General features: G+C 48.4%; 1 long non-coding RNA gene across 1 annotated transcript in view; it reads left to right on the forward strand.

The window, feature by feature from the left end:
* The first annotated feature begins 855 nt into the window (after nucleotides 1-855).
* Nucleotides 856-25,277, forward strand: part of LOC140262730 (uncharacterized) — an 89,684-nt gene continuing 65,262 nt past the window's right edge. Inside the window, exon 1 of the long non-coding RNA XR_011905858.1 lies at nucleotides 856-986. This is a non-coding gene — a long non-coding RNA (uncharacterized lncRNA). The remainder of the gene's footprint in view (nucleotides 987-25,277) is intronic.

The following is a 25,277-nucleotide window of genomic DNA, read 5'->3' on the forward strand; positions in this document are numbered from 1 at the left end:
CAGATGAATTTCCTAAGCAACAAAGACCCTGTTTTCATGCAAATATCTCTTAGTAATAAAATCCAGGAGAAAAAGAAAGACAGATAATGTGTTATATAAGCAGAATTATCTTGGCGCAGAATGCTTCTTTCAAGGATTTTTTTTCTTCTTCTTGGAGACATCAGCATCCTTTCAGCAACTTGATTTGGGCTGCGAGCGGTGGTGAATGATGCGCAGCGGAGAAAGTGCTTCAGTCGCCTACAAAACGCTGTATGAATTTAACACAAGCAGCAGCTAATGCGAATAAAACTCAGGGAAAAAAAAAAGCTTCCTGGCAGTGATAACACGGCCTTCCCTCCCCCAAAGGATTTCTGAGCGCTGTGCAAACCTCCATTAATTAAGCCTCAAAGGAGATCCCATCCCCAGTTTTACAGCAGTGGTGAGATGGAACGTTCTGCTCCGGCGCAACGCAGGCTGCATTGGGATGTACTGGAGCCTGGACCCAGCATGGCTGCTCCCCTTATACTCCTTGTTTGTTCTACAATGGCCACAGGCCAGAGGGATTTTTGACTTTGCAGCTCCTGACCTTGTCAGGCTGCTCTGATGCCCGTATCCCTCTTGGGATGCTTCCACCACTGGGCAGCTCCAGCACGGAGCAGCAATGCCCCTCCATTCAATCCCAGGCAGTTCACTCTGCTATTTCTCCTTCTATTGATATTATTATATATATATATATATATATATTTAAAGCTATTTTGCATTTTCAAGGGGAGATCTGCAACAAAACAACTTCATCTGTGGAAGTGTATTCAAGGCCAGGAGTTGGCACCAGCGAGCAGCTCTGCATTGACTTCTGCAAGCAGTGGGAAGTAGAGAGAATACCCCTGAAAAATCAAATGCCAATGTGCTCTGTTTTCTAGTTTGACTTCAATACACACAGCTAGCAGAATAAAGGCTCAAAGCCAAGTCAGCAGGCTGAGGAAGAGGCAAAGCATGGAAAGCAAGAGGTAATGCATGAGCTGGGTGCCATCACTACTCCAACATATACCCCGTGCATTGGCATGCCCATGCCCTGCACCGTCTGTCTGCATTTATCACAAAGTACTTGGACTGCCTTGCTTGCCCCCTCATCCTGACACACATTACAGTAGTTTGCCTCAGTCAGGTAAGATAATTTAATGTAAAAACTGATTGAGATGGGGGCTTTCAAATAGAACACAGCATAAGTCTAATGTTTAGGTCCAAAAAACCAAAATGGCAAAGCCCTGGAGCTGGCTGAAATGCAAACCAAGTCCTAGATTGAGAGCTCAGACCCATTTGTTTTGTGAGATCTGACATTTGGAAGCTGGACCCTGAGCTCTGAGTGCTGGGAATCCAAATGAAGTTCAGATCAGTTCAGGTCCTGCTTGAATTTTAGCATCCTCCAGAAGCATTCGGCCTCTCCTCCTGCTGCTCCTGCTTATAGAGCAGTACCAGCCCCCCCCCTTCCCCCTCCAGCTCTGCTGTAATTACCTGTAGACATTCAGGCTATGCAGATATTTATGTTGTTGCCTGGCTTTTTCCTGCTCAAATCACGCTCCAAGTTCTTCCACCTTTCCGTCCATTAACAGAGCCTCCAAAGGAGCCAACAGGGAGATGTGAGCGTTCAGCTTTCCATGCTCGTTCGTTCCCCCGGTTATTAATGCACTTGGCATCGATGGCGTGTTTTCCTCGAAGCCTGCAGGAGCTCTCATCGGGGCTGTTAATGTAGCTGAAAGGTCTCTTGTGTTTTTCTTGGGAACGTGCATCTCCTTCCTGCTGCACGGAGCCCATTGGGCAGATGGAGTCAATCTGATTGCTGCAAGAAGAGGTTATTTTTCCTTTCTAATGAATGAAAGTTTGGGGCAGAATGGATGTTTTCCTTCCCCAGGGCTTGTCTCCTCACATTTGTGCTTGCCCGCTGTAGGTGCAGGTCCAGAGTTGAGGCTCTATCTGCAGAGCAGTTCCTCTCTGCATTGCTTCTGGTGGGAACTGTTGAACAGCTTGATGGTTGGGTATAGGCAGATCCTGTGCTGCAACACGTTTTGGAGGCTGCTAACAGTCCATATGCAGTCATGACATATTCCAAAGCTGTTACGGTGGGGTTAAAATACAGGACAGGTGTATCTGAGCAGACATTGAAATGGTTAACACAGCAGAGAATGGGAAGGTTGCTGTAGGAACTGGGAATAGAATCATAGATTTGTTTGAGTCAGAAGGGACCATCTGGCCCAACTCCCCTGCAATGAACAGGGACACCCACAGCTCTATCAGGTGCTCAGAGCCCCATCCAGCCTGACATTGAGTGTCTCTAATTACAGGGAAACCACCACCTCTCTGGGCATCACTACTGTATGGGAATTGCTAGGTCACAGCCTGAACCAATGATTGAGCACTTGGTGAAGGGACACAGCCAGCCCTGGGGCACAGGTGAAAGCAGTTCAGGGAGGAGTGGAACCTGGTTACACCACACCTCCCTAAGCCTCATTTAAAGGCTGGCCCCCGTGGGGGGGAGCTTAGTTTGTTTGGGGATCCCTTCTTTTGGAGTGTTTGGTGGGCCCTGATCTTTGGGACAGGTAAGCAACTCTTTCTTTAACTGGATTATGACTGTTGTGCTATTTTTTGGGGTAACTTAGAACTGGTTATCTGCTGTTGCCTTTCCCAATGACTACACTTATCATAAATAGTTCTTTGTCTTACATACAGTCTGAATCTTCCCTAAATAGACCCATCTTTGTAGAGTGAGCTTAACTCGGTAACCAGAGCAGTCTCCATGCGTCTGTCCTTGTTCCAACCTGATAATCTTGTGCTTTTGGAAATGAGCCCTTTCCAGACCTTGGCAGTATCTATTGGTCAGGTGAGAGGGGTGGGAAGTTCATGGCACAGGAGCCTCTGGTGGTAGGGAAACATTCATGTCTGTTTTGCCATCAAGGTAAGGAGGCGGTCATGGTGACTCAGGGAGTCAAGAGAATGGCTGAGTTGGAGGGGACCTCAAAGCCCATCCAGCTCCAACCCACTGTTATGGGCCTGCTGGCACTCGCTAAATCAAGAACTCAGGTGGTCGGTCCAGTGCCCAACCAACCTGACCTTGAGCACCTCTGTAAATGGAAGCAGTGGTGGACACAGGGCCATGCCCCATTGAGCACGCTTGTGCGCAAAATGGGATCACTTGTTGCTACCTGAGCCGTTTGGTCTCCCCACACACCACTTCCATGTATATCATTGCAGAGACGTGCTGCTGAGCCCCCCCCCCGCCCCAGTCCCCTTTGTGCCCCCTTCCACCAGCACTAAATCTGTGAAGCAAACCCCAGCAAGAGCACTTTCCAAAGGCTGCCAGCTATGACAGATGTTATTTTATGGAACACGGCACCAGAGATGTGAAATACATAGTTCATAAATGTCAGGAGGAAGGAAGCAATATCCTGGATTGAGGTCGTTTGACTTCTTTTTTCCCCCCCCCCTCTCGTGTGAAAGCATTCTTCCCAATAAACAGCTATTGGTGCCTTGCTGCTGCTGGGAGTGAGGTGTAGTTTGCCTTGGAGAAGCCTGTGGCACCTTGCAGGCACTGGAGGCAGGAGGACAATGAAGAAAGAGCCTTTTCTAACTCCAAGGCACAACGTTTGTCCGAGGAGCTCAGTGTCAGGAGATAAGGCTGAGACCTGGCTTTGCTGAGCCCTCCAGGGGAGGGCATTGTAAGTGTGCATCTATAGGAAGAGAATACATATGTGTGTGTGTGTCTATATATACCCAGTGTGTATACATAGCACTGCAGTTAATTATGATTAGCAACAAGCTGGGAGGGTTTCTGCCATCTCCGTAGTGTATAATGCTCAGTGCCAGCCTTCAGTGCTGCTCTGGATTCTCTCGTGCTCTGCATTCACCCTGAGGCCATGAGCTCCCCTCTGGGCATGTGGTGCCCCTCACCATGTGGGGTTATTTCTGGAGCTATAGTTGACAAATATCCCCCTGGAGCTGGCAGTTTTTTAATGCAGGTGTCAGAAAGCGTTATCGAGATGGTCCATCAGCTGGGGAGGGCATGGGGGACAGCCCGATGTCACTCACATCTGCCCGCTTGTCTTTGCTGAGCATCTCATGCCTGGTAAGATGCATTCCCAGCCCGGCATGCACTGAAGTGAGCAGATGTGGCATTTAATGCTAATTCCCAGTGACTGGCTGCCCACGGCTCCCTGTGCTGTCACTTCTGCTGCTGCATGGCCATGCTGGGTGCCAGCTGCCCCCTGCTTCCCCTTCCTTGTGGTCAGGAAGGGATCGGTGTCAAGGGCTTTGGATTGGCATTAGCAGGGTGTGAAGATGGGGTGGTGCTGGACTGTCTGTTTATTCCCATTGCAGCAATGGTGTCTCCAACCCAAACCCTCAGGGTAGCTCTATTCTCAGTCGTATCCCAACCCAGACCCTCAGCATAGCTCTGTTTTCAATGGTAGCTCCATTCCCAATGGTAGCTCTAACCAAAACCAAACTACAGCATCTTCAGAAAGGGAGAGGGAACCATTTTCAGGCTTCAGGTGGGCAAGTAAGATGAGTTTTCCCCTGCTGCTGTGTGTGAGCTGTGGGGCAGCGGTCATTTAGGTCTTTGGCTGAGACTGGATGTGCGATAAGCTTGCACAAACCTGATCCATCAGCATATGGTTCCCATCCTTCCTCCTTCCCATCTGCACTCCTATGGATGTGAACAGATTCCCCAGCCCTGCTCCATCCTCCTCAAATACAAGAATGGCCCCAAAGCTTCTGCTCCAGTTCTAGGATGCGGCGTTCTCTTTTCTACCATGATATTGGCTTCAGGAGGTGCCTCATGGCTGTGATTCTGGAGTGGGGGGTATTGCAGTACAAAACTGTAGGGAAATGTCATTTTTCTTTTGTTTCAAAGCTGGGAGGAAAGTCTTGAATTTCCTTGTGTTCTCTCGGCTACGTTCAGCTGGAAAATAGGCCAATTTCCACCTTATCTAATGCCTCCAGCTGTGATGTGAAAAGCTCGAAGGAAAAACCACATCTCGCATGTTATCTCTTAACTGCAAAGTTTAATTATCCTCAGCTGTTCTGCTGAAATGTGGCTGTGTCCGGGATGCACTGAGTGAGGGCTGTGGGCACTGACAGTGACTGAGGATGGTGATATGAGCAGGGGGTGGCACTTTGCTTTTGGGGGTCTGGATGCTGTTGGGGGAGGTCTGGAACCTCCAAGTCCTGGTGGGGGTGGAGAAAAGCCCCCTCCAAAAGGAGCTTTCCCTGCAGGCATCTGGGAGGAGAACATGGTGTATCGATCCAACACAGCCCTGTGCAGCCTCCTATGTTGACCCATGGGTGTTTCAAATCCAGATAGCACCTTAATTTTGCTGCTTGGGGAAGGATGAGGCAGGCAGGGATGTTCCCCATCCTCCTCCCATCAGACAGTGAGTTCCTATGATGAGGAGCACAGATTTCCTCTTCTCGTTCCCCAGGCTCTGCACATTCTGTGCCCAGAAACCTGTGTGGGATCTGCGTGCAGCAGAGATGTCCATCAATTATTTATAGTAGGAATATATTCGTTTTTGCTCTTAATTTATTCATCGATGGCTTCATTGTAAATAGAGGGAGATAAAGAAAAGGGGAGGGGGAGATGTGTAGATATGGATGGAGATGTGGAATAGCTCCGGAGAAATAAATCTGCTAAGGAGGGCGAAAATGTTACAGAATGTGATAGAGAGGAGATGAGAGAGTTTGGAAGAAATAAAAAGCTTTAATCTAAGCAGGGCTTAAATACACTTGCAAATGTCAGCTCCCTAATAGCTTGTCCGAAGTCTCAGCATGTTAGGAAATATAAATGATGGAGAGATCCTTCTCTCCTTCCCATTAGCAAACATCAGTAGTGCTGCGTGTCTACATCTGTTCTCCTTGATTGCATCTGGCCTTGTAGGTGGTTGGTTCTGATTGGGTTTAATTCATTAATTTCTCTTTGGGTGCAGCTTCCTTCATAACCTCCCCTGTTCTTCTTGCTCCAAACTCTTCTTATTTCCCTTTAGGACTTGGGGTTTGAATTCCTGTAGCAGTTGCATTGGGAAGAGATGGGGAGCAACAGGGTGTGATGTAAAGAGCTGTGAACAGCCCACTCTGCTTTTTCAACCCAATGTTGCATTAATGAAATAACAAAATAGTCAATGCAGGCACTAATGGAGGAAGGGGAGGAATTCAATTCCTGGGTTCCATCTTGGCCAACTGCTCTGCCTGGAGGTCTCCTCTCATCCTGTCCAATGAGGGCAGTGCTCAAAGCCTTCAACCCCATAGGGACAGATCTGGTGAGGACAATAAGTACCCCCAGTGCAAGCAGGAAAGTGCACTGAGGTTCAGCTCATCTGGTGTAATGCTGTTATACAGGCTCTGGTTTCTTTTTATCCCCACGGCAGCCTGGTATTTTCTTCCTGGATTTGTGTTATTTTCTGTGTATTTGTCAAGGACAACAATATTTAGGAAGAAGAAACAAAACACCCTCCAAACCCAAAATACACAGCACTTGAAAGACTGAGAGATCAAGATCTCTGTCAATGAAAGGAGTAAACTAAGAGCGTGACTGCAGAAAGCCCTGTGAGGATCCTATCTGTCATATTGCTGTCAGCTTTCTGCTAAACATCCATTAAAGAGCATTTACATGAAAAGCATGAGATCCCTTCCCCAATCAAGAGGGAACCTAATGCTGCCAACAAACTGCAGGTGACATCTGAAGCCTTTTTGTGTGCAATGGGGGCTTTTTCTTCCTCACAATGCCTGGAGGTGACTGCAGGGCGCCTTCTGTCTTCCATCCTGCTTATAGAATCATAGGAACCTTATGGTTGAGAAAGACCACTAAGACCATTAAGTTCAACCATCAACCCATCACCCCCACTGATGTCCCTCACCCATTCTGATCTCTCCCATGGCTCTACCTGGATAGATTTGATCTCAATGAGCCAAGAGCAGTGCCTAAAGTTAAAGGATGCCACTGGATTAATGGGACTTTGGAAAGCTCAGCAGAAATCCTTTGGAGAAAGCCAACCTGAAGGTCTCATTGAGGCAAGGTTCAGTGCTCTGTGCATTGTGTTAGGTCTTAAGCCAAGCAGATGGAGCAACGTTCAGTGTCTGAAAGCTGAAGGCGACCACGTTTTAATTGAAATTAAAGCTGTGCTCTCAGCTGGCCTGGTAATTAATCATGGGATCCACCACCAAAGGTCAGTGCTTGTTGTAGAGATGTGCTCTGACTGCATTAGGCTGCGGGCAGCTGTGCTTGAGCTGGGAATTACTGGAGCATTTGCACACTCTCATTAAACACGATGTCAGGTGAGGTGTGGGCATCTTCCAGCCTTCAGCAATTGCTGCTCATTGTCCCTCTGTTTCCAGCAAAAAAAGGAAGGGGGAGGCAGAAAAAGGCAGAGATGTGCAACTGCAGACCCTGCTGTAATAGGACACAAGCAGTGCCTGAAGAGTGCAACCAGGCAGGGTTGCAGCTGGCATAAAGATGCACAGCAGCAGTAGAGGTGGTTTGGCTCAAACAGGTGGCTCCACCATGCAGGAAAAGGCAAATACAGCCAAGCCAAGTTGTTACTGGTTAGGGCTGAGGGCAGCTGGTTCACAAATGTGTTGTATCCAGCCCTGAGCTCAGGGCACGCAACTCTCAGAGCGAGTTGCAAAGCTGGGAGTCATTAAATAGAACAAATCGGCTGCTAACTAAACGAGCTGCAGCAGCAAACGAGGTTAATGCATGCAGCGTTGACAGCCACTGGCATGGGGGTGGCCAGCATGCTGTGTAGCAACAAGAGATCAGAGCTCACCTCTCCCTTCCTGATAGTCTGGGGAGAGGTTTTCATCTTGCTAACAAATGCTGTGTCTTTATAGGGAGCGTGAGTGATTGCAAATGGCTTTTGTGTAGTCATGATGACATATGTTGAACCATATTTCCGAGGTGATGGGATGCTGTGGGGGGAAATGTGGAAGCAGGAAGCTCTTCCCCAGAGGAGATGCTCTTAAAACTTGTTGTGAAAAATCTGTTGCAGATGCATCCCGGTTGGTGCGTTGTAATGTGAGAATCAGCATCCATGGCCAAAAGGCATAATTTATAGGGTAGTACCTCTAGGTTAATAGGGAGCGGTGCTAAAGCTCTCCTCTCCTTCAGGAGCTGCAGTGTTAAACTTCATTTCTCAGTAAAATCCAATGCAAAAAATCATCCAAATGAGTTTTCTCGACTCGAGCTCTGCGAGGAGGGCTCGTAATTTCATCACATCTGGGGTGTTTTTATGGCAGCTTTTCTCAGGGCTGAAAACCCGCTATTAAATCCCCAAAGCCTATCACAGGGAGGAAGTGGAGTGTGTGTGTGGGGGTGGGGTGGGGTGGGCTGTGAGCTTGAGTGTTTCACAGCTGCTCTGTGGAAGTGGGGGCTCTTCCCACCTCTTGCTGCTCCCAGGCACTTCTCCATGCTAAGCAAGTGCAGTGAGTGCTGCCTATGAGCAAACCCCATCCCTTGCCCTGATTTCCTGTGTCCTGAGCTCATTCGCTGCCTGTGAGCACAGAGCAAATGCTGCCAGGTGCAGCTCTGGGTCTTAGAGAGAAAAAGAAGTGCTGGATAGAATGGAAGTTATCCAACCAAGCAGTGCACAGCAAGCTTCCCCCTGTGTTCCTGGCTGCTGTAGGTGAGATGCTCATGGCTGGGATGCAGGTCTCCATGAGATGCTGTGTGCATCCCCTACTGCTGGGGGGTTGAAATGGTTCCTGTATTGCTTCCCCTCCTTTAGCACAGCTCCTGAGGCTCTTCAACAGGGACCCCAGAGCCACAGGTTCTCCTCTGCAGATGGGCTGTGATCAGGGACATCACACTCATTCCATCTCATTCCCTTAAGCTTTCTATCTCTTGCTCATCTTTAACCAGATGCACGGATCTCACAATGATTTATGCCTTGGCCGGAGTGAAAAGGAGCCCAGATGTAGAAGGCGGCACAGAGGCTGCTGTCTTTTTGTAACAGATCAATGCATATCTTTTCCTGCTGTGTAGTTAAGACTCTTCCCTCTCTCTACATCTCTCCAAGGGATGCAGCCGGGTCAGAGATGAGCCTAAATTTCTTTAGGCATGGATTCAGAGCCAGTATTTAAGGCAATGTTGATGCCTCGTGGTGGAGGATGCTCGGCACGCACGTGGCTCCTTGCAGGGTCAGAGGGATGCAGCAGCATTGCAATAGCAGCTGCCTGTTTGCATCAGGCACACCAGGATGTTAATGTTGAACATTTGGTGTTAGATTTCCTTCACTGCGCGTGCTCAGGGGGGAAAAAAAAAGAGCATCACTTTTGTGTGTGTGCAATCAAGGAAACTCTGCTCTGATTAACGTACAGTATCCTTGGGGAAAGAGGGGGGGAGGGAAAGAAAGGAAAAGAAAACAAACAGAAATTGGACCCAAGATCTTTTTGCATAGTGCTCAAGGCAAACAAATAAAGGATGATAGATAACCAAATACTGGAGAGGAAATTGTCCTCGTCTCTCCTCTAACAGCCCCACAAAAGGCCCATCTCTCTGGTTTTCTGGTAATTACCAGCCTCTCTGTCAGTGGGTTACCTTATATTAATTAACGTTATTTATTGCTGTTGGCAGAGTGACTGCTACAGTAAATCAAGCAATTAGCAGCCTCGCATATTGCACTCGGAAGAGAAGTAACCAGGTGCCAGAAAGGATTTACTTTCTGCTTCATGTTTTATTCAGGCTCTTGGTTTCACATTGCATTTCTCCATTGTGGGCACCAGTTGCACTGTGAGAGGTGTGATGGGTAGGGATGGAGGAGCACAGGGGACCTCCTGGTGCCACCAGCTCCAAGAGAAGGACATGGGACAAGGAGGAAAAGTTCCCAAGTTTTCCTGCTGTTAGAACTTAGGTTTGACTTTAATGGCTTGCAGTGAGGTGGAAGCAAAGCCTGGCTGCAAGGTGAGATGCTGAGAATGGGGAAGATGTTCCCAAAGCCTCAAATGAGGTGAGCATTAGTCAGCTTCCAGCCAGGCTAATCTGAGTCCAGCCCACAGCCTACCAAATCCTTCCTCCAATGCCTCGCATGTAGTTTTGCTGCTGCTGGTCCATGCCCTCCCCACCTTCTTGTCTTTCTCCATTAGCATCCATGAGCTGTGTCTAATCCCATAGTGTCAGCTCTGGACCTGGAGGATGCTATGGGGAAAAAGCCCTGAGCTTAAAACCTTTCTGTTTCCATCTCTTCCTCCCTCTGTGACACTCTGCAGGTGAGAAACATGCTGTCCTCAGCCAAATGCCTGCTCTCACGCGTTATTTGAACAGTTTCCTAAACATCTCTCTGCAAAGTCCTGTAATGAAAGGAGTGGTTTCCCTTGGCTCCCTTCCCAGACCTACCCAACAGAAGGATGCTGACCTAAGGCTGTTAAACACTTTGATGTATGGCCGCGTCTCCTTAAGTAGAAGATCCATATTCTTAAGCTAAGCTGCCATGACACGGGGACATTATGAACTCTCTGAACCAACTGAATCCTACAAATGAGCCATTAGTTGACTGCACAGCGCGTTGGCTCCCTGTGCCTGAGGGGACTCCTGTTAAAGAAGATAATTGTTGCTGTCCATACGCCCTGCAGGCTGCTGTGTGTTCATTTTAATGCGATTTGTTTCAGCCAACCCCTTCCCAAGTCCAAAAACCCCCACGCTGCTGGACTGAGGGGAAGCTGTGGTTCTATGGTGCCCAATGAAAGAGGGTTCAGTGAGTTTTGCCTTTCTCCTTGGTCTGGAAACTGGAGGAAGATCTACACATCATTCATCAAAACATGACTTCTATTTGCCCTGGTGCCGAATGCCATTTGCTGCTGATGGTAACTGTGTTTGAGGTACCCAGTGGAGACCAGCGCCATTGAGAGGAGATGCCATGAGATCCTTGGAGATGCTGAAAGCAGCAAACACTGAGCGCTGAGCCCAGCCCATGCTCTCAGGCAATGCTGGTGCAGCTCCATGCCCCACTGAACCACGTGCAGGTGCTGGGGAGAGCATCTTAGAGAGATGCCCTGCTTGAGAAGATCACTGTGGAGTCTTAGCATAAGGAAAAAAAAACCCAAAAACCAGAAAGAAGGCTAGAAGAGGGGGGGGGGTAAAAAAAGAAGTGTAAAAATGAGTGATTTTTATCAAATAAGAGTAGCATCTCATCCAACAAACCCAGCATGCAGTGAAAGCCCTGGGGGGTTTTGCACACCCTGTGCATCCCAGCAGCACTGCTCGCCTCTCCGCTGCGCGCCGTCTTTCTCTGCTCCCACTGTGTTGGCTTCCCCTGACAGGTCTCATCTGTCTTGCAGCACTGTCTGCATGCAGAAGTGTGAAACGCAGATCATCTCTGCGGAGAGGGAGGACTTGTGGGCTGTTTATTGCCTGGCGAGGAAGGGAAAAGGGATTTGGTTCCTGAGAGCGGCGCGTGTAATGACGGATTATTCCGTGACCTCCTCTGCAGGCAGCAGTGGGGAGCCTCCTTCGAGGAAACTTGGGTCATTTGGAAATGGAAGCAAAATATTTGCTCAGGGTGATTGTTCTTGAAGAGGCTGTTGCTGTGGTTTTAGTGATGAGAGAGGTGCGAGAAGGAGGGCTCCTCTCTGAGCACGTCAAATGAGATATGTGCACTCGAGGCTTAAATCAACAGCTGTTTTAGGGGGTTTGCTTTCCACCCATGGGGGAAGCCTTTTGCCAGCATCGTCTTTTGGGTTTTAGAAGTGCTGCTCTGTGCTCCAAAGCCAGAGGTGTTGGATCAGAAGGCATAAATCATGGAGTCAAGGAATGGTTTGAGTTGGAGATGACCTGTAAAGGTTACCTGATACAACTTTCCTGAGGGGCTGTTATCCAGATTTCTATTGATACTTTGGAAATAGCAAAAGGGACGTGGTGTGGTGAGGCATTGGCATAGCTGGCCATCACCGTGCTGGGAGGTGACCCAGAACCATGAGGATGTGACACTGAAGGACATAGTTGGTGGGATGTGTTGGGTTTGGATTGGGGGATCTTAGTGGTCTTTTCCAAACGTAATGGCTCTGTGATCCTATGGGCTCGTTGGGGATGGGTTGGAGGTTGGATTTGACAATCTTAGTGGTTTTTCCTCACATCAGTGATCCTATGGTCTCCCTGCTGGCGGTGTATGGGAGTAAAGTGGCCCAATGTGGAGCAACAGAACAACGCGTTCCATCTCCTCCTTCTAGAGGGAAGAGTTCAGAAGAGCAGCTTGCAAGCTTGCTGCAGAGCAAGGAGGACCCCTGACAGGCAAAGTGTTTGCCTTGATTTTATTCTCATTTATTTGCTGCCAGGGTTCCTAACAAATATAAGCTTGCACAGCAATTAAATTACATTTAATTTGATTAGATTAAAGCTGAGGGAAGCGCTATTCTCCCTCTGTTATGTAAGGAAAAGAGAAATGAAACACGACTTTGGGCTTAGAAATGCAAAAAAAAACCCAAATTCATCTCGATGAAGGAAAGGAGATGTAATGAACTTGAATGGAGCAGGAAGCCTTGAGAGAGTTAGAAGTTTGGGGGATTCATCGAAGGACATAATTGCAACATGTATATTGATTTTTACAGAGATAAGAAAACAAATGTTTGTGGAGATGGGACTTTAGTTTATTACATTTATTTCCCCACAGAGCTGATGTTTCTCCATTAGGGGAGGGGAAAAAAAAGAAAGACCGTGTTCTTAAATGCATTGTTTTGTGCTTTTCTTTTTTTCAGAGATGCTTATTAAGTTATTGCCTGATCCCACTGGCTCTATCTCTTTGCAAATTGGTTTGTCTGGAAGGAGGTTACACTTCAGGCAGCTTATGAAGCATCTTTTTCTCCTCCTTCCCCCCTTAATTGTTTGCATTAAAGAAGTGGCATCTCACCATGCTTGGGAACTCGAGGCAAAATCCTTCCTGCTCCATCGTGGAGAGAAAGTGGGGCAAAGCAACACTGTGACAACCGTATGGGAGAGGTGAAGCTTTCCTTTATCCATCAGCACGCTGGCTTTGGCCGTGTAAATTAGTCAGCATTAATCCTGTGTGCTCCTAAGTCTCCTGGTAGCTGTTCAGAGCTCGCTAATACCGCTGCTTAATCACGGCTCAGGTTCTGCTTTACATGTCAGCCCAACAACGCTCCCAGGTCCTCCTGATTGGGATTTAAGTTCCGATTTCTCTTAGAGCATAATCAGGCCTGAATGGGAGATTAAAATAATGAAAGTGAACTTTAAGTGACATTCAAACACCGTCACCTGCTGCTGGCTCCGCTTCCCCCCCCTCTGCATTCTGGGAGCTGCAATTTACACCATCATTCACTGCGGGGTGATTACAGCTGCATCTATTCAACGTGCTGCAGCAGCCTGAAAGGAGCGTGTTCAGCTGTCAGGACCTGAGCTGTGCGTGGCTTCCAGGAAAGCTCAATATTTAAAGTGTGTGATGGGGGCTGAGTACTCACAGAAAGCCGGGACTGATTCTGAATTAGTTTTCTCGACGTGGCATTTACAGATTGTAATGAATACGTATTATGGTTGTGGTGTATAGTAGTAAGGGCTTTATTGATTTACAGATCATTATTTTACTATACATCCAGATAACAGCAACCTGCAGAATTACTCATGTGGTCGGGGTCAGCTGCTGATCCAAAGCCTCTTGTTATCTATTCTATTCAGATCTGGGGCTGCTTAAATCAAAACCCAGCACAAACAAGCTTGAGACAACAGGAGAATGTGAAGCAGGAGGGGCTGCTCCTGTTTGGGGGTCCCATTTATATGGACCCCACAAAGCTGCCCAGTGGGAAGGTGGTGCTACAGGAGCTGGTTGAGGTGGGATATTTGCACAACTTCACTCTGTTATGAGTTTCCCATTCTTCTTTCTTTCCTATCCCTTTTTATCACAAAGGCAGAAGAATCAGGAGGGAGGGAAAGATTCCCCATTGGTATTTTGAAATGGAAATATACTGCAGGAAGTGAAGGAATGAGGAAAAAGGCTGAATTTAAGGAACAGGTTGGGAAAAAGCTTTCTGATGGGGTAAGAAGCAGAAATCTTCATGGGGAGCAAAGTCTGATGTGATGGAGGAGAGCAAGCAACCCAGTGACCTAATGGCACGTGTCCTGCTGCCTGGGCATCTATGTACATGGCATATGCACAGTGACTGCTGACTATAGGAGTGCTGGCAGCGGGATGCTGCTCTCTCTTAACCACCGCCGCTGTGAAATCAGCTTTCAGCCTGACATCCCCAGCCCTATATTTGCTCAGGGAATGGAATCCAAATCTTCCTGCCCTGCAGTAATGCATAGATCAAGCATTGTTCTGCTGCCTCCTCTGGATCCCCATTCTTCCCGATGTCAGTGCGTGCATCTGGTTGATAAGGAGGGGATGGAGGAAAGCCAATTCTCGAGCTTGGTGTGCAGAAGGAGCCCGGCACCAGTGGCACAATGCTACCAAAAGCAGTGACAAAATTCAGCTGAGGGACATGGGATGCTGAGGTAGGAGATGGAGCACGAGGTGATGGACCACTGTGCTGTGGTCGGTGGTAGGGCCATATCTGCAAACTGCATATCAATGGGAGATCTCTGGTGCCGTGATGCTGTTGTGAAATGCTCTGGTGGTGGGAGAGGGAGGAACAGGGGCAAGGAATGCAGAAGAGGTTGCTGATGTAGTGCTTTAGCCTGCATCTCCCAGGTGATTTCACCAGGACCCTGTAACAGTACAGGTGATCTAGCAAACAGCATCATGGGATGCTTATGGAAGTGATAACTTGGTATGAGGTCGTGCCATGTTTTCCTGCTTGGTATCTCTTCTCCCTTCCCATCCGTCCACAGTGACATCTGCTGCTTTTATCTCCCTCTCAGCAGCAGGGATGGGAGCTGAAGAAGGCTGCCAGGCAGGAGCCTGGCTGTGCTCCCTGGGAATCTCCCATCAATCTGCTGTTCGGAGGCAATAAAGCCTTTGCCTCGGATGTTTGCAGTGCATTTGTGTTGCTGTGCTCTGTTGTGCTGTAAGGATCTGGAAGTGCTGCCAAGTTCACTGCAGCTCCCTTGTGGCAGTGGCTTTGTCCCTGCTGGGGTTGCAGCTGGTGGGACGCATGCCTTGCATTGCACCTCGCCTCCCCTGCCTTAGGATTCCTGCCTGCGCCTTTGATTTCGCTGCCGTGCTGGGGACAACACGCTGTTCTGTTCATTTGTTTTCTGATAATCTCCCCTGGTCTCCAAGGCTTCCTTCCCTTTGCTGCAACTGCTGGCTGCTAATTTCCATCCAAATCAAGTGTGGCTCGTGGCTGCTCGGCATTCAGGCACAGCTTTTAAGGGCTTAGCACAGATTGCCTTCCAATGAGCTGAGGTACAATGGGAAAGGAGGGATGCTGCACGCAGGGAGGCAGCTCCAGAACCTCCTATGTGCCAAAGTGCCACGTCCTGGCTGCCAGGAAGGAGATGTGGAGGTGTTTGCTTAAGAATCAGAGGAAAGGACTGTAATTCTTCTCAGAACTCTCATACATGGGATGCTCAGGATCTCAGCATCCCTTACATATGCTTGGTGGATGAGGGATTTTGACTGTTAAGAAGCTGTTTGTAGATATAACTGTGCATCTTGTTTTCATGCATCCATCACGTTTCCTAGTCTTGGCTCCTTCCCTGTGGATCTTTCACCATCATTATGCTGATCTGATGCCATGTTTGCTCTGGGAACTGGAATCATCCCCAGAATGACTTGCAGTGCCTTTGGGAAGCTGCAAGGTGCTGATGCTCATGCGGTGCTGCCCAAAGCAGCAGGAGTGCAAAGTAGGATTGTGATGTGGAGAGGAAGAAGAGGAAAGAAGCAGTCTAGGACATACCTGGAAGAACACACCCCAAAACACAGGTTTTTAACAGCCAAAATAGGATGCAGGGCAGTAAAAGGCCATTAAATGCACTTTGGTGGGATGGTGCAACCATACAGGTATATTTATGGCTGCGGATGCAGGCCAAAGGCACCACAGGTCTTGAGGAAGCAATGGGAGGATGAGAGCTGACAAAGCAACAGAAATCAAGGCAGCACAATTGCTGTGGCTTCCTATCTGCAACTGGGGCAGCTTTGCAGCTCTTTGCTTCTAATTACCCACAGATAATAAGCGAATACAATAGTGGAGGATATTAGAATAATTTACAGTTCATCAAAGAAAAAAGATTGGGATCGTTTGCCTTCAGTACATCCGTTTCTGTAACGAGGATCCTACCCAAGAGAGCATCCAATCAGCCCCTCCTGACAACTCTCGCCAAAAAATCCGTTACAGCTATTAGCAACAAACTTATTAGCTGGTAATTAACTCTGTAATTAACTGGAAGAGACTTCAGCAATCAGCGCTGAGATCTGGTGTGAACAAGTCGTTGCATCGAGCGCCTTTATGCCTGGGCAGGTCGGTGCATGGTGACAACAGCAAGAGGTGACTGCTGGGCTGTGTCCACGTGCAGCCTATGGGATCTTGGCAGCATCCCATGCTTTCCAGCTCTTTAGATGCCAAAGTGCAACCCAGTATCTCCCGACGAGTTGCTGAACAACAACAACAACAACAACAAAAAAACCCCATTGCAATGGAGTTCTTTGCATTGAAGCGCTGAATTCATCTCTTCCTCTTCGTTTCTCACAAAGATATTGTCGCCTTCTGATCTTCGGGCCGCTCTCTCCAGTCTGCCTTTCAGCACAACCAGGCACTCCAGCTCAAGTGGGTTTTATTCCCAGTCTCTCCCTCCTCTGCCCGTCCCCTTCCCTCTCCACCCACTCTCACTGCGGTGTTTAATACCGCCTGCTCTCCTGCATGAGAGTCGCCTCCGTCTCATCGCGGATATGGAGGGACTGGGAGCAAATTCTGTATTTAATAGAGCCATCCTCAAGGACACCAAGGCAGCTATTCAGGAACGATCAAATGACAGGTTTGAATATCAAACAGCAGCCCTGACAGCCGGGGAATCAGACGTCTCTCGCCGTACACCTGATATCCTAATCTGAAATGAGAATCTCGGGGGAGGCACGGCCTTTTCAAAGGGTGCTTTTTTGGAAGAAAAAGGTAACTTTTCCCTCAGCCTTCAGAAGTTTTAACAAAAGTGCATCCATTCAGAGGGAATCATTTATCTGCGGTGGCAATCAGCTTAAACGCGTCCCATTATCAAGCTGCCTGTTACTGTACATCAGCAGGCGCTGCTACGACAACGCGGCTGAGCGCGGATAACACGCCGGTAATTACTTGTCTGCAACACAAGCTCAGCTGATGAAGAGGAGGGGCGAGCAGGGAGTCAGGATGAGAATGCAGAGGGCAGGGAGGGGCTGGGATGCCTCGTACTGCATCATATTCCCTTGGTCCCAATGGGATCGGTGCTGCCCTATTGCATCGCGCTGCTGCTCCATCCCAGCACTGACACCCCATTACCTTCAGCCCACGTCTGCACAGAGGCTGCCTTTCTCATCTCCAAAAACATGTAAGCAGGGCTGTATCTCTATACCTTATATGTATATTTCTTGATATATAACTTAATAAAAGTTTATGGACCTAGGATAAGGAATCCACGCTGAATAAGATGAAGCAGGATTGAAATATGGTCCAATTAAGTCTGTAACAGGGCTGGCTTTACTTTGAACATCCTCCAACTTGAAATGAAATCTCCACTGAAGGAGATAAATCAGCCAACATAAAGCTCTGCCCTGCTCAGCACGAGCAGGGCCGGGAAGAGCAATCCCAATAGGAGTCTGCTCTGCATCTTTCCCTCCCACCTCCTCTCCATCACTTGGGATGCTCATCCCCATCCTTCCTTGCTTGGTCCCTGTAGGAATGGGGCAGGAGCAGCCCAGCCTGGCCCTCCATCTCCCCTGCACAGAGCCCATCCTGCAGCACACAGTGAGTGCCAAACCCCTCTATATCCCCGCAGCATCAAATTGTTTTGCCATCGTGCTCCCACAGCTGCAATTAGCAAATTCATGTGTCAGTTTTATTTCCCCTTATTCAGCGTCCTCTTTTTTTTTTTCCTTCCCTTCTGCCGCCGCTTGAAGAAAAGGAGATTATTTTTAATTACAGTTTTACACTCGATTAATGAACATCAACAATGTGCTAATGAACGGGACGGCGGCACGTGGACACGATGTGCTCGCATGGCTTTCAATGAGTTTCTGTAGGCATCGTTATTTATCTGCAGGCTGCTCTGGGGAGAGCTAGAAATGGGGAAGGGCAAAGCGGGCAGAGAGCAATGTGAAATTCTCCTGCATGTGGGCACATGTAATGCCTCAGGGTTTGACCTGGTCATGGGATGGGTCTGAGCATCCCTGGGGCTGCGATGTTGGTGGTGGCAGTTTTCTATGTGTGCAAATAACTCCGTGTTATTGGAAGTTGCATCCTGGTGTCACTCTGCATAGTTAAGAACAAAAAGCAGCGTTACTGTAATTTTCTGTCTCGTGGTGATATCACCCGTGGAGTTTGAGGCTTTGTTTTTCATCAAAAGCAGCTTTACGCTCTCCCCCCAAATACAAGGAAATGTATGGGTTTTCTGCATGTGGAAAAGGTCACTCCATCATCAAAACCCGCCGCCTGACACGCTGTTTTTATTGAGGTGAAAGGCAGAAGTATTGAAATTCTGCCAAGCTAAATGAAAAGAGAAAAGCAAGCTCTCCAAAACAAATAGCAACCCTCCAAAAACCTGCTTCTGCAGAGGTGTGGGTTTGGGGGCCGTGGGTGCAGCATTTCTCTTCCCAAGTTTTCTCCGTTCAAGTCAACTTAATGAGGGAGCATCATTCTGATGGGCATCCCTCCTGCTACAGGGCTCTGTGCTGCCCTTTCCTCCTTAAATCCTCCTCGGGAGCCTCCTTAGCTCACAGCTCTTCGGGTGATCCGGAGCGTGAAGGACGCTGCAGAGCTGCAGCAGGGTTGGGAGGAGGATGTGGGGCAGGGATGGAGACCACAGCATCCCGATGGCACCCAGTGTACTTAAATGATGTATGCTAAATCTGTCCTCTTTTCCTTGTAAAAACTGCTCTTTTTGGGCTTACTGCTGTTGCTGTCTTTGTATATTTGGTGTATCTACTGCACTGTATGTTAGGTGCAGTAACAATAAGCCTTTACTTTGTGAAGTCCAACTTTCTCTTTGCCCATCTCCCCTAGTATTAAGGCAGCACCCACGCATCTGTCCATCCATCCGTCTATCCATCCATCCACCCACCTTTTCATTTATCCTCCTGTCCATCTGTCCTTCCATCCATCCATGTGTCTGTTCATCCACCTGTCCATCCATTTGTCCATCCATCCTTCTATCTGCCCATCTATCCATTCATCCATTTGTCCATCCATCCTTCGATCTGCCCATCTATTCATTCATCCATCTGTCCATCCATCCTTTCCTCTGTCCTTCCGTCCACCTGTTCTTCCATCCATACACCTGTACATCCATATGTCCATTCACCTGTCCATCTATCCATCTGTTCATTCATCTGCCTGTCCATCCATCCTTCTATCTGTCCTTCCATCCATCCACTTCTCCATCTGACCATCCAATCATCATCTTTCCACCTATCCATCTATCTATCCATCCATCCATCCATCTGACCATCCATCCATCCACCCCCTTATCTACTTAACCAAACACCTGTGGCCTCGCTCTGCCTGCAGCACGAGGAAGGAAAGCTGTGCATTAAAACACTCCCCCTCCTTCTCAGCATTTCTGATATTATGAGGAATGTCGGTGAGGATTTGGGGTTTTATCTTTAGAAAACACGCTGCGTACCAGCGGTGTGTTTTTACGGTGACAGTGTCCCTTTAAGGAAGAGATTTATTGAATTCCTGAAGTCTCAGCCCAAATCAGTAAATACTGACAGGTTGGATACCCACCCCTCCATTCCCCCTCCATATGAAAAAGAAAAAGCAACCCAAAGGAAAAGGCAAAAGCAAATGCAAACGCTATATATTTGTCTGCCTCCCGCAGAAGGGACCTACACTCATCCTATCTACAAGGCTCAATGTGCATATGTCCCCAGCATGATAAGGCTCCTTTGAAACCATTTTCAATCCCCGTGCTCTGTTGCCATTGGCTGCCTTGTTGCCGAAAATTTACCATGAAAGGAAAAGGGGGGGAGGGGGTGAAAACACACCCAAAAAAGACTCCGGACTGAATCAAATCTGTTTACTCCCAATTCATAGAGCGTTTCCCTTCCCTCCCCATGGGGGCTGTGCCTGTATCCCAATGCATTGGCACCGCATCCCCATCACCATGAGGTGGGGGATCCACCAAGACCCCATTAATTCCGCAGTGAATTCCAAGTCAGGGTTGGGGGTGGGGGACGACTGGGTGGCACCTCGAGGTGGAGTCAGCCCTGCAGTTGTCGCTCACATTATTATTTATGAGCCTGGGAGCCTTTTGTGATAGGAATGAGGTTTGATCCCTCAGCTAGAAAGTATCTGCTGCTGTCTCACCCCTTCCTGTCTCGTTCCTGAGCAGGCTGAGGGCTGAGGCTGCCGATGCTTTCTGTTTTCATCTCTAATAATTGCTTAATGGTGACGATTAAGCTTGGCAACGCTCTGCAAACTGTCACTCTTGGAGGGCTCGTGGTTTTTTTCCTGTTCTGGCTGCTTTTGAGATAGTCTGCTCTTTTATTTTTATTGTTATTACTATTTTATATCCCTTCTTTTTTCCTCCAGTGCCTCAAAGTGAAATAATCAAGCTGCAGTTTTGGGTGAGGGGCTGACAACCTCAGCCTTTGTTTGCAAACTCTGACCCCCATCCATGAGCTCCATCCATAGCCCTGAAGCAGCATCCAAAACACAGCTGTTGTAAATCAGTGTTAATGCACAGACCCTCGTCTCCGTGGTGTTAAACCTGCACTGACCAAGAGTACGAGCTTGGGGGACCTCATTACTTTGCTTTTGGGGTGAGGCTGGGTGCAAGGAAAGCAGTGAGATGCTCAACCCCCAGTGAGGCGTTGCGCCCATCGCTGCATCACGCACACAGTTATCTTGTAGTAACATTGGTTTTTGCCCGCGTGTGTGTTATAAGGTGTATTAATGACAGGCAGGCTTTGGAATTGGATCCCCAGGCTTTAATGGGCTGTTTCCCTCCACCAACAGACGGCTGCTCATGGCTGTCCCATTGCTGAAAACACCACGTTATAACAAGAGGGGAAAACGGTCCGTGTCACCCTGAAATGTTAGCAGAGTAATTGGGAGACGCAGCGAAACGACGCACTAAAACACCCCGTAAAACCAAAGTGCTTCATCACCATAACGGATGAAAATATATGATTGCTAAATAAAAACAAACCCCCAACGATGGGTTGGATCTGATGGCTTTGTGAGAGCTCATTGGCACCGAATGGGGGCTGTGATGGCAGCTGGCCTTAGGGGGGGGGGGGACTGCCCTCAATTTGGGGCACGTAGGATCCCAGTTTAGGGCTGTAGGAGGGTCTGGTGCTGGACTGTGTGGCGTTGTCCACTTTGTCTCCTGTTTTCCTGCCCTTGTTGCTGTGTGGATGGAAAGCTGAGCCCTGTTTGTGCTCCTGTAGCCTCTCCTCCCACCAAGCAAAACCACCCGTAAGTAAAAAAAAAAAAAGGGGATTTTTACTTAAAAATTAAAAAAAAAAAAATTAAAAAAAAAATACCACTCTTCATTTTATTCATAGCAGCTAATTCCATTAATTATGTTATGATGCAATTAAGCATTTCATTTCCTAGCTATTAAAGCTTAAATTATTTATTAATAATTACAGATCATTAGCTGATAATGTTCACTAAGCAGCTTGGGAGCTGAATAATTCATCTGCTGAGGATCCCCCCCTCCTGCCTTGAAACGTGGCTCTAACCTTTGCCTGTGCATTTGGGTGCTCGTTTTGCAGCCTGGGGAGCAAACACCCCCTCCAATGCTTTGTGGCCACGTCCTGCAAAATCCTTGAGGGTTTTTAGCCCTTCCAGCCCATGAATAGCAAAGCAGAGGTCGGTGCTGCTCCTCCTGCTCCAGCCTTGGCAATGGGAAATGCACTTTGGGATGCAGGGGAGAGGAGCTGGGATGGAGCCCTGAGCCTCAGGGGAGAGAGTAAAAGGCACTTCAGTGTAACGCAATTAATTGCTTAATGCTTGTATGGCACTGTGGGGATGTAAAGAGTGAGGTAAGAGCTCGGTGTGTTGCTGCTGGAAGCTCTGAGGAGCGATGTGGTGTGCTCGGAGCCAGAGATGTGCTCAGTGTGGAGGTGGGAGTCCACTCTTCTCCCTTTTCCCATTTTCCCCCCTTTTTGACTTTTCCCTCTTTGTTGCTGGGGAAAAGGGAGAAGGGGGAAAATGGGCCAGGCCTGGAGGAGTTCGTTACCTTTGTAACATCCTATTGTAGATCTCACAGGAGCAAAAGTTTGGGCTGAGCCCATTGCATGGGATGCAGAATCAATGCTTCACCCCAGACCTGGACCGGGGGTGCTTTGCAATGAGATGGCAATGGAAATTGGTCTTCAGAACATGAGATCTGTTGGGGAGCAAAGTGGCAGAGCCCTAGGAGTGGTTGGGATAAACCCAAGGGATGAGTGGGACAACAGCTGCAGGAGTTGGGATCCCGTGGGAGCCATCCCTTGCAATGCGTGGAGCGATGAGTGTTGCTGTCAATTAAAGGATGCTCTGATACCCGAGCTGAACACCAACACGAGGCCCACGTGTAGCTGTAGGTGTTTGTGTGGACACTTTAAAGAGCCCAGCAATGCCTGGTGGGAGGGCAACAGGGTTGGATGGGGATGGTGCTGCTCATCCCATCCTCTCCTCGTGCCTCCAGCAATGCTGTCCATCTCCAAAGTTCTCCGGGAGGTGGGGAGCAGAAATCAGCATCTTCCATCAGCAGCACAGCTCCCTGCAAAGAACAGGGAAGGGTTTTGTTGCCTGTCTGCCTCCTAATGCTTCTTACCATCAATTAACATTTCAAAATGAGACGGCATTCTCGGCTGAAAAAAGCCGGAGGTCTCAATTTGAAAGCATCGGAGTTCGACTTTCTGATTATTTCAGCTCTTTTCTTTTGTAAGTGGGGGAGAATTCATTGAAACGGATCCTTTTCAGCGCTGATTCTGCTTCTGATAAAACAGTGTTTTTTAATTAAAGGAAAAATTACCAGCGGTGAGGCTCCATTTGCTTGCAGAGTTAAAGAGGGGCTGTCGCAGCGATGGGGACAATGTGTGTCGAGACAGACAGCTCTCAACCCATCAACCCACACTCAGTGCTGGGAACTGTGTCCAGATGTAATTAAGAGGCGGACTACCCTAGAGATGCCTTGAACTGCAATAAATAATTCATACAGGCGAAAAACAGAGGAGGTTTGCAAGGCTGCATTGGGATGTTCCAAAGCAGGGACCATCAGCTGGAAGCCCTCGCCATGACAAGAGCAGCTTTAAGGCAAAAGGGAGATTGCATTTTCCCATGTAGCATCCCATCCATACTGTGGCAGGCTTGCTAAAAGCCTTGGATCTTTCAAATAGCTCTGATTCAATGAATGAAGGGGAGGGAAGGATGAATCGATGTCAGCAATAAACAGAATTTGTTGCATAAAGCCTGGCTTGAAATCCAAGTCGTGGAGTGGAGCTGAGGCTGCCTTTTAAACTTAATTATGCACATGTTTCTCAGCCAGAGTTTATTGAATCATATGGTATGAACCATAAACAAACACTAAAAACCTGGCTGAGCTGATTGCTGCGAGCAACAAAATGATCTTTAAAGACCAAATATTTATTTCACAATCCCAGAGGCGGGAGGGAGGCAGTGGGATCCCCGTGCAGGAAACATCCCCATCACTGCTCTGAGCTGCTGCCTCATCCCCAGCCTTCAGGGCTTGGGAGCGTGAGCTGGCGTTGGGATGGTGGCTTTGGGGTGGTGACATTGGGGTGATAGTGCAGGGTTGGTGATGTTGGGGCATGGTGGTGGTCGCATCAAAGGATGCTCTTCACAGCATGGGGATGTCACAGCACTCTTCTGCAGCACTGACCCAGCTCTTTCCTCTCCTGTTTTTAGGGGTTCTGGGCTACTTGAGGTCCATCACTGCCCTGCATCATTCACCTGGATGTGGTTTGTTCCCAACCTGCACAAAGTGGGGATGCAGCTGTGAGCATCCCCTCCACACTGAAGGGCTTTGTTAGGGGAAAGAGCTGAGGCTTGAAAAGAGCCCCATTGCTGCTTTCGGGGCAGCTCAAGTGGGCATCACAAGAACACCCCCTTCATCCCCCTGTACCCCACAAACTGCTCCCTCCACCCATCCCTAGCGCCTTCCCTGTGCCCCCATGGTGCAGTTTGGTGTACAGCTTCCCGTATCCCAAAGGGGAGGAAATATTTGTTTGCAGTTGGATATTTATTGAAGAAATAGAAGATAGATATCTCTTTTTTTTTTCTGGGGGAGGGGATGAGAACAAACAGAGCAGCAGAGGCCGCCTCCATCCGCTGCCTTATCGGCGCTCCAGTTCTCCTTCATCTGCTTTGAAATCTCTGCAATTTACTCTTCCTTCCCTTGCAGTGTTTATGGCTTTTATGTTGTTGTTTGAAGGTTATTTATAACAATTATGTAAGGAAGGAGGAGTGCCACAAACTGAGGTAATTTACTGTAAAATAGCCAAAACTCTAAAGTTAACTAATTAATTAAATAATCACCAACAGTTGCCTTTCTGCAGCATTCCAAGGCACCCATTGCTGCAATAAAGCTTGGGGGTGGGCATTGCTGACCCGTGGTGTTTGCTTCTGATCACACCCAAGCAATTCAATTCAATTAAATTCTGCTTGGGAAGAAACAGCAGCGATGGAGGAGGCAGCACCCACATTGGGAGCTCCATTGGGAGCGATGCACCGCATTGGGAGGCAGCACAGCTCCATTGGGAGCGATGCTGCAGGATGGGAATGGTAGCGGGGCTGCAGGAGAATGGCCAAGCAGTGAAGGAAAGGAGCTTTTCCCTGTTGTCCCTGCAGGGCTAGGAGCCCTTTTGTGGTGCTGGCAGCAATTGGAGGGATTGAAGCTCTCTGTGGCAGGCGGTTTATTCAGGTCCGCCTCTGCAAATGTGATTAGGATGGCTTAAAGAGAATCACTCCTTGATAAGGTGACCAAAAATAATAATAAGGAGAAAAGCTGAATGGGAATAAATGAATTTGTTGGGCTGAACGATGATGGCTCGGTCATTAGTGGAAGGGAGCCAGCGCTGATGTGGCATTTGTGTTCTCCCTTTGGTCTCTCTATCACTTTGTTGACCCTCTCCCTCTCTGTCCTCCCCAGCAGGAGGAAAAAACACAGCCAAATGAACCAAGTGACTCGAGTAACATAGAGGTACCCATCGCCCTGATGGGCCCATGTCCTC

This window comes from Excalfactoria chinensis, chromosome 25 (assembly GCF_039878825.1).
Source record: "Excalfactoria chinensis isolate bCotChi1 chromosome 25, bCotChi1.hap2, whole genome shotgun sequence".
Taxonomy (NCBI): domain Eukaryota; kingdom Metazoa; phylum Chordata; class Aves; order Galliformes; family Phasianidae; genus Excalfactoria; species Excalfactoria chinensis.